Source organism: Oculina patagonica, chromosome 6 (genome assembly GCF_052425735.1).
Source record: "Oculina patagonica isolate OP01 chromosome 6, crgOcupat, whole genome shotgun sequence".
NCBI classification, from domain to species: Eukaryota; Metazoa; Cnidaria; class Anthozoa; order Scleractinia; family Oculinidae; genus Oculina; species Oculina patagonica.
Genome location: NC_135763.1, coordinates 5,583 through 15,618, shown reverse-complemented (window position 1 = coordinate 15,618; position 10,036 = coordinate 5,583). Strand labels below are relative to the sequence as shown.

Below are 10,036 nucleotides of genomic sequence, written 5' to 3'. Positions count from 1 at the left end.
GGCGGGCCTCGTTATTCAAAGAATTCCATAATGTGGCCCCTTCATAAGTAATCGACTTTTTGAGAAAGTCAGTCTTTGGTCTTGGTACTGACAAGCAATTTTTCCTTCTAAGATTGTAATTAGTCTTCTGCTCCGTCCACAAGTGTTGTAATTGGACCGGAGCACCTCCAGATACACATTTGAAGACAAAACAAAGTACCCTGCGGATGTACATTTGCCTCAATGGTATCCACTTTGCTTGACGCAGTACGTCTTCTGAAGGGGTGAACCAGTCTAAGCCGAAAATTATCTTGGCGGCACGCACATGGATTTTTTCTAAGTCACTAAAAAGTGTTGAGCCACACGACCCCCAGACTATCATACCGTACATTACAGACGGTAAAATTACTTTAAAATAAAAGTCTACTCTCGCAGGAATTGGCAAAAAATACAATGATCTTAAAAGGTTCAGTTTCTGGGTGAAACGTTTACACAGTTCTTTGACATGAATGTTCCATTTGAGTGCACTGTCTATTTGGACACCTAGACACCTAGCTGAAGTGACTTGCCTGATGTTATTTTCCCCAAGCTTAATGCTTTGTAAAGGGCCAGTAAATGATCCTCGGTATAGCAGCATATATTCTGTTTTTCCCGGGTGTGGCGTCAGCAAATTTTGACAACACCAGCGATATAATTTCCGTAAGATGTAATTTAGCACGGTGGCTACCATGTCCGGACTTGTGGCCGCGACGTAGATGGTTGTGTCATCAGCATACATGTGAAGCTCTCCTTCACTACCATCGGTTATATTTGGCAGATCGTTGCAGAACAATGCAAAAAGTAGAGGACCAAGGACAGATCCTTGTGGTACGCCAAATTTCACTGTCTGTAGGCTGGATCGACTGCCGTTAATTACCGTGACCTGGTGTCTTTCTGAAAGGTAGTCCTTGATCCAAGACCAAAGGTCTCCTGAAATGCCAAGCCCTTGGAGTTTTTGTAGCAGCAGCGAGTGGGATATAGAATCAAAGGCTTTGCGGAAGTCCACAAACACTACTCCCACCACCAGGTTACTGTCCAGCGCCGTTCTCCAGTCTTCAGTCATCTTCACCAGCAGTAGTTCTGTCGAGTAGCCCTTTCTATATGCCCACTGGTTCCCGCTTCTTAAGTCGTGATTTGTTATATGCGTGGTGATGATGGAGCCTATACATGACTCCATCAGCTTCCCAGGAACGGACAAAAGGGATATCGGACGATAGTTATGCTTGTCTGTCTCGTCACCACTTTTATACAATGACGACACATTAGCTAATTTCCAAGTAGCAGGGACAGAATTGGATGCAGTCAGCTTGCAGTGAAGACAGACATCAGTGACGGTATGATAACATTACCAGCATACTTTAGAAGTTTGGAGGAAACGTGGTCCGGGCCACTTGCTTTGTCTGGTTTCAACTTAAAAAGCGCAACGATTTTCGCAAAAGGTTGAACACTTTTAATTTTGATAATGTACCAGTTAAATCGAAGGTTCAACATCCCCCCCCCCCCCCCCCACGGGCCACACCCCGGGCATTTGAATTTTTGAAAAATTTGTGTTCAAATTTCCCCCTCCCCGGACCAAAAAGCCGTTCAAATGCCCGACCATAGATCCATTTCAGGTCATTAAAAATGCCTTTTTCCCGAGAATTAATTCACGCGCCAAGTCTGCAAACAAGTCTAAAACACAGGAAAAAGCCCTTGTAACCCTTCGCTTTTTATCCAAATTGTCATGGGAGAGGATCTTTCAACGTGAAAGATCCTCTCCCTGACAGGCTCCGTACGCGTATCGTGTACAAATTTTCTTGTGCAAGCTGTAATGCTTGTTACGTTGGCGAAACAAGCCGACATTTCTCCACGCGCGTGCACGAGCACTTGTCATCGGACAGAACCTCTCACGTTTATAAGACATATAAGCATTTGCAGGCTTCAGAGTCAAGCGAAGGCTTGCTTCCATTATGTACCAGGTGTACAATCACTCTCTACCTGATCAACTTACATCCCTGCTTGGAACACGTTACGACGATAATAATTATAAATTAAGGCGCTCTAATGACTTTTCTCTAATACGTTACAATAGTTTACTTGGAAGAAACAGCGTGAGATATCGGGGACCTTTCAAAATCGTGTAATTGTAGTCAGGGGAAGACACAGTTTGTTGAAGGTTTGTCGCTGACTGTGTTTTGATGTTATTTTTTCAAGACGTTTCGGCTATTGCTTAAGCCTTCATCAGTTAAAAAATCAAAGCTTTCACACGCGATTTAAAAAATAGCAGCACATTAGCGCGCGCTTTAAAAATAACGTGTAAAAGTTTGAAACAAAAGAAAACGTGGCGCGAAACTCATGCGCGTGACAAGGACTTGTAAACCTCTGGGATGACAGCATGGTCGTTCCCAGAGTGCGTATCCTTTATGGACAACCAGGCTTCCAAAAAGAGTCGCTTGTGGTAATTTCGCTCATGTCCAACTACATTGACGGCATTGAAATCCATGTGGTGATTATTTTCATGTACATGACAGGAGATCTTTGAGTCATGGTCGAACATGGCCACTGCTCGTTTGTGTTCCGCAATCCGGGTCTTTAATGGTCGCTCCGTTTGACCGTAGTATACAAAGTTACAGTTGGTGCAATTGATTTTGTAAACTACGCCAGATCTTGGGCGGTCAACATCATTTTGAGCCTTTGGGCGCGGAAACAAACTGTTTACAGTTTTTAGCGGTTTGTAGGCGACTTTGATCTCTTGTTGTCTCAAAATGCGGCCAATCTTTTCGGAAATGCCTTGAACATAGGGGAGTACCACGAAGCCATTAGTTGGTAAATCTGCTGGTGGTTTTGACAGTGATCTCTCACACTTTTTTAATAAAAGATGGTGGATAGTTGTTCTCGCGCAACACCGACTTCACTCGTTTTGTTTCTTTTCGTTTCCCTTCTTGTGTTGAAGGAATGTTCTTTGCCCTTCGTAGCAGTGTGCAAACTACAGATCTCTTATGACACACAGGGTGATAAGAGATCTGTAGTTTGCACACTGCTACGAAGGGCAAAGAACATTCCTTCAACACAAGAAGGGAAACGAAAAGAAACAAAACGAGTGAAGTCGGTGTTGCGCGAGAACAACTATCCACCATCTTTTATTAAAAAGTGTGAGAGATCACTGTCAAAACCACCAGCAGATTTACCAACTAATGGCTTCGTGGTACTCCCCTATGTTCAAGGCATTTCCGAAAAGATTGGCCGCATTTTGAGACAACAAGAGATCAAAGTCGCCTACAAACCGCTAAAAACTGTAAACAGTTTGTTTCCGCGCCCAAAGGCTCAAAATGATGTTGACCGCCCAAGATCTGGCGTAGTTTACAAAATCAATTGCACCAACTGTAACTTTGTATACTACGGTCAAACGGAGCGACCATTAAAGACCCGGATTGCGGAACACAAACGAGCAGTGGCCATGTTCGACCATGACTCAAAGATCTCCTGTCATGTACATGAAAATAATCACCACATGGATTTCAATGCCGTCAATGTAGTTGGACATGAGCGAAATTACCGCAAGCGACTCTTTTTGGAAGCCTGGTTGTCCATAAAGGATACGCACTCTGGGAACGACCATGCTGTCATCCCAGAGGTTTACAAGTCCTTGTCACGCGCATGAGTTTCGCGCCACGTTTTCTTTTGTTTCAAACTTTTACACGTTATTTTTAAAGCGCGTGTTTATGTGCTGCTATTTTTTAAATCGCGTGTGAAAGCTTTGATTTTTTAACTGATGAAGGCTTAAGCAATAGCCGAAACGTCTTGAAAAAATAACATCAAAACACAGTCAGCGACAAACCTTCAACAAACTATATCGGGGACCTATTGTATGGAAATCAATCCCGAGAAACATCAGAAACGCTGCCTCCTTACAGCTTTTCAAAGCAAGTCTTAAACATGTCTCTAGATCTATAGACCTAATCCAGTTTGAGAAAGAGGCCTGCTTGATTAATTCCAAGGATTCTGACTTCATATATTTTTAATTCTCTTTTTATATTTCTTTTTCATTAATAGTTATATGTTTTGTTAGTGTATTATTTAATGGCAGGTCCACACCAGCCTTTATGGTTGCCCTACGAGACCTGCCTTAACAAAAAGCTATGTATGTATGTATGTATGTATGTATGTATGTATGTATGTATGTATGTATGTATGTATGTATGTATGTATGTATGTATGTATGTATGTATGTATGTCTGTCTGTATGTATGTTGTCTGTATGTATGTATGTATGTATGTATGTATGTATGTATGTATGTATGTATGTATGTATGTATGTATGTATGTATGTATGTCTGTATGTATGTATGTATGTATGTCTGTCTGTATGTATGTATGTATGTATGTATGTATGTATGTATGTATGTATGTATGTATGTATGTATGTATGTATGTATGTATGTATGTATGTATGTATGTATGTATGTATGTATTATGTAGTCATGCCGTACCTCTTGTAACTTAGACTGCTTCAAGATCTTAGACTCTGCGCCTACTAAGTACCAGGTTAAGCTTAAGGAGTCTATGTACATCAAGTGGAAAAAGCCGGACCTTAATCAACAGGTCAAACACATCAATTTGACGCTTTCCCTATAGCTGCACGCGCGCGCGCTTCTTTTTATTAAATTCCGTTAACTTCGAAATTTATCTAGCGTATTGCTTTTCAATGCAATGTAACGTATGATTTGTAACAGGCGCGTTTTGAATCACTGTAAACTTTCATAACCGTCACACTGACGATGATGGATGTACCGTCGAAACATGTTTGTGAAAATTAAAAAAGTCGTATTATTTTTAAAAATTTCTACAATTTTGCTGCTGTCTCGACCATTTGGAGCGATATATATGTATGTCTGAATTTATCAAAATAGGGTCAGAATTTGGCATGGTTTCGTTGTGGTTTTTATGTTAATTTTATCTTTGGTTTAAATTTTTTCAAACCAGTTTGATTTTTAATTTTCATTGTCTTACATTCATTATCACAATGTGAAACAAAGGGAAATAGAAATCAAACTGGTTTGAAAAATATTAAGCCAAAGACAAAGTTAAACCACAACAGTTATATTTTGCTTTTCCTGAGTGGAAAGTTCTTTAATCTGCTATTTAGCAGGAGAGGGAAGAAATACGGTTAGGACTAGCTAACTATCCAAGTGACTACTTTGGTTATCTAAGCAGCCATCTTTTGTCAGTCACAGCTAACTACACCATGAAATTCTACACTGATTTGACGAATTTTGGACTACGCGAGCCATGCTTGAAGGCCGACGACAGTCGGCCTTCAAGCCAGCCGCGCGCGTAAAAATTGAGGGGGGTTAGGGTTAGGGTTAGTCAATGACCTAACAGCCCAAGGGAGACCAGGGTCAGTCATTGATTTGTGGGCTTGAAATTCTACACTGATTTGACGAATTTTGGACTCCGCGAGCCATGCTTGAAGGCCGACGACAGTCGGCCTTCAAGCCAGCCGCACGCGTAAAAATTGAGGGGGGGTCTCCGTCACCGGAGCCTGTGCTGGGTAGCTTAGTCAATGACCTAACAGCCCAAGGGAGACCAGGGTCAGTCATTGATTTGTGGGCTTGCTGGGGGGGGGGGGTGGTCCTAGTCAGGGTTTGGTCACTTTCCAAAAGTGGGATTTTGGGGCTGAAATCGTCTTTGAACTTCCAGGTGGCGGCTGCGTGCAGGGTTGAGAAGCTGCCATGAGGCTTTCACACACAAGCAAGGTTGGTGTGCATGCTAACAAGTGACAGTTTGCTTTTGATTGATTGATTGACAAGGACGGTGCTTTTGCTGGAAAAAGTGCAGACCAGGCTTTTTGGTCGTGACCCGGTTTTGATAAATTCAGACATATGTGTATATATATTATCACTTGATCCATTGATTTAAACTAATTATACAGTATGGGGTAAGGAGAGGGGGGTGGTATTAGTTTTGTTCTTGTTTTTCATTCTATTTTTTAATGGGTGGGATAATGTTTTTTATATTTTTAATAGCATATACTTAAGTGTATTTTAATTTTAGTCCTACGTTTTATACATGAGCCTCTGGCTCGGACATTGAGGGAGACCTCGTCCCACGTATGGACAATAAAATTGTATTGATTGATTGATTGATTGATTGCGATTTAGGATATTCCGGAGGTTCCTGTGGTTTTGTAAATTTGTATTAAACAGCCTTACACGTGTACGCCGAATACTGAAGCTCGTTACGGGTTTTCTGAGGCAAAGAATACATTTTTACGTCTTTTGTAATCGTGCTTTATATAAACTTAGCCCATAATCAACAACAACAACAACAATAATTTTATTGGTATTCCCATATAAATGGTATTACCTAAGATAACACTATACAATAGAATAAATAGGATTACAAGTTTCTCTTATACGTAATGCTTCATAAATATAATAACCTAGTTTCTTACAGATGAAAGGATCAACATTATTAAACAAGAAAATAATTTTATCAGTCTCATTCAAAACATTAGCTAATGGATACTTTAGTACAATATCACTTGTTATTTGTTGCCTAATAGTTCTATAGCGATCACAATGAAATAAGAAATGTATTTCATCCTCTATTTGATTAGAGTGACAATATTGACAAATCCTAAGAGATTCGGGTAATTTTGGTATACAATGTCGCCCAGATTCGATCCGAAGACTGTGATTGCCTGATCGTAGTTTAGCTATAGCTCGTCTATGCTTTTGATTCTTCACTTGTTCTAAATAATCAGATCTACTAACATCTGTTTTAAATATAGAGTAGAAGCATAACTTCTTATTAGATCGGATTAACTCCAGTTGATGGCTTTTTAAACTGGTTGTGATGTGGCATTTTATTTTTTGTAAATTATGTTTGATTGTTGGTATATTATTACTATTTTGAATTGTTTTGCTATGTGATTGTTTTTGAATGTCTAAATAATTATGAATAATTTCATTAATTGTTAACATGAAAGAGGTTTTTGTTTCATTTGCCAATTGATTGGAAATGATTAAGCATTGTTTGGCAATACTGTTTTCTGGGAGAGATTCAAGATGTATCCAAAATGTGCAACTTAAGAGGGAGTCGTCCAGTTTCATTGCGGGCTATCACATTAGGTGCTCTTCTATTGAGGCCAAGAAAGCATTTGTAGAATTGTGTATGTTGTCTTTCTACTGGGTCTTTTTCCCATTTTTTGAAGTTGATACTATCGTAAGCTCCCCAAATTTCGGAACCGTATAAAAGGATGGGAAGAAATAAAGTATCAAATAGTTTATTACACGTTTTGATGTGTAGTTTATTAAAGTCAAGGTAACGTTTCGAAGCAAATATCGACCTTCTGGTTTTTTCGACCAGAACTTTTTTTGAATTAGCAAAACTTCCATTTGTGTTGAAGGTAGTGCCAAGATAACTGTATTGTGAGGCCTTATCAATTGGAATTCCATTTAAAAAGGAAGAGAACTTATCACGTGTTGATTTCCGGTTTTGTTTTTGGAAAATTTATGTTTTTGTCTTTTAAGATTAATTTTTTCAGTAACCATTTCTCGCTATAATCTCGCTATAATCGATACATGCTCTCTTACCTTAGAAATTATCGGTACAAATGCTGGTTGAAATACTCTTGCAGAAGCAAACAACCCATTAAGCTTTTCATTTTTTTTTTTTGCTGTCTGATTTTGTTACAGCATCCTTTGTAACAAGTGCTTGAGAAATTTCGCCAACCCTATATCCAGCGAATGGACGCATGCTGCTAGACGCCATTTTGTAAATTTGCTTGTTTAATATGATGTACCGTATTTTCTCTATTAAACCCCGGACCCCAATTTGGATTAAACGCCGGCCTCGTATAAACGCGGCCTCAAACACAGGAACGGCACGGCGGAATGGCGGAATATCCTAAAATGAGGAATGACGGAATATCCTAAAACGCGGAATGACGGAATATCCTAAAACGCGGAATGACGGAATATTCTAAAACGCGGAATTGTGAAACATTAAAAAAATAAGCAACAAAAACAAACAAACAAAAGGAAAATTATAATTGCTCACTTTCTCAGACAGACGGCGATAATAAGGCTATCCTTCAAAGGGTACTCGAGTGATCGACTGGGAGTATTTCGTAAAGTTACAGGGTTCTCGTCCCGCCTGAGACAATAAAATCTATAAAGCCGAAATTCGTTAACGAAGCCGTTAGAAAGAAAACGAAAGGGCCTGAAATTTAATGAGTTCGTACTGAGAAATTAAAAAAAAGGAAACCCACAACAAGGGGTTTCCAGATAGTCACCCATCCAAGTACTAACCCCGCCCAACAGGGCTTAACTTTGGCGATCAGACAAGAACCACATGGAACGCACCGGTTCTCATCCGATCGCCAAAGTTAAGCCCTGTTGGGCGGGGCTAGTACTTGGATGGGTGACCATCTGGAAACCCCTTGCCTTGTTGTGGATTTCTTTTTTATTAATATGTCAGTACAAACTCAGTTAATTTCAGGCCCTTTCGTTTTCTTTCTAACGGCTTCGTTAGCGTACTTCAGCTTTATACGTTTCATTGTCTCGAGCGGGTCGAGAACTCTGTAAAATAACGATAAAATAACGAAATCCTCCCTTGATCACTCGAGTATTCTTCGAAGGATTAAGAAGATATATAAAGAACCCTTCGTTTATAGGGTATATTTACTGTTTACTGGTTTTCTACTGCTAGCATCCGTTGTAAACAAGTTGGCTTTTCTGTCACGGCAACGAATATCCACTAGTTAAAGTACACCTGAATCATTCTTAGCGACATACTTAGCCTTATTATCACCGTCTGAGAAAGTTAGCAATTATAATTTTCCTTTTGCTTGTTTGTTTTTGTTGCTTCTTTTTTTAATGTTTCACAATTCCGCGTTTTAGAATATTCCGTCATTCCGCGTTTTAGGATATTCCGTTTCTCCGAATTTCTCAGAATTTGTTTCTCCAGGAGAAGCTTCATAATCAAGAATAAACCAACCAGATAAAGGAACATATCAAGTGACAACCTCAGATGCTGAAGGTTGCTAAAATTTGCATAAATAAAACATTGTGAAAGAAACACTGTGTCATTTCATAATAATAATAATTATAATATTTCCATTAGTGTCTTGATAATTTAAGGGTGGTATGGAAGCGTTGTGTATCGGACTCTGGATTGAGCAGTCCTGATTCAAACCATAGCCCCGGTCATTGTGTTGTGTTTTTGGGCACGACACTAATACTCTTATAGTGCCTCCTTCCACGCAGGTGTATAAATGGGTACTGGCAAGTTTACTGCTGGGGGTAACCCTGTGATAGACTAACTAACATCCCATTCAGGAGGGGAGGGGGAGAATACTCATAGTCTCTTCAAGCTCCTGAAACTGGTATAAGCTCCAGCCTGCTGGGCAACTTGGCTGGAAATATACATCAAATGAGTAGGAGGCAGGACTCCTTTTTTTCCTGTTACCAAGCTCAACAAATTAAATGAAATACTCTTGGCCAAAAAGCTTGATGCCTGTGTCAGACAGAGACAAACTAACCAGGGTTTTTCTCTTCTGTAATAAGCAGGATAACCACTTGCAAAATAATGAACAGAACCAATTTGAACCTCATTAAGTTTTTAACAATTTATTGAACTTCTCACTTCCACAACATTATTTTGCTGTACAATTTTTATATTTTATATCTATTTATCTATTTATATAATATTAGTGTTTTTATATTTTATATCTATTTGTATAATATTAGTATTTTTATATTTGTATATTTATTTTAGTGTCCCCAATTAGCTCTTTAGCTAAATACCATTGACACTTAAATAAAGTTTATGATGATGATGATGATGATGAAGTCTCCACAAAAGTGGAATCACTTTTTAGTTACAACAGATGCAATAAAACATTTCAAAGTGACCTTCTGAAGCTCAAATAATGCAACCTATTATCTTGCTAGAGCCTGGAACATGCGCTAAACCCAAGAAGATCTCGATGGATTTAAATAAAATAAACGGCATTGATTTCCAATGAACGAGC

The 10,036-nt window shown here is 39.2% G+C and overlaps 1 pseudogene; it reads left to right on the top strand.

Moving 5' to 3' along the window:
* Positions 1-8,340: 8,340 nt before the first annotated feature.
* Positions 8,341-8,457, top strand: LOC144659038 (5S ribosomal RNA; annotated as a pseudogene).
* The last annotated feature ends 1,579 nt before the right edge of the window (positions 8,458-10,036 follow it).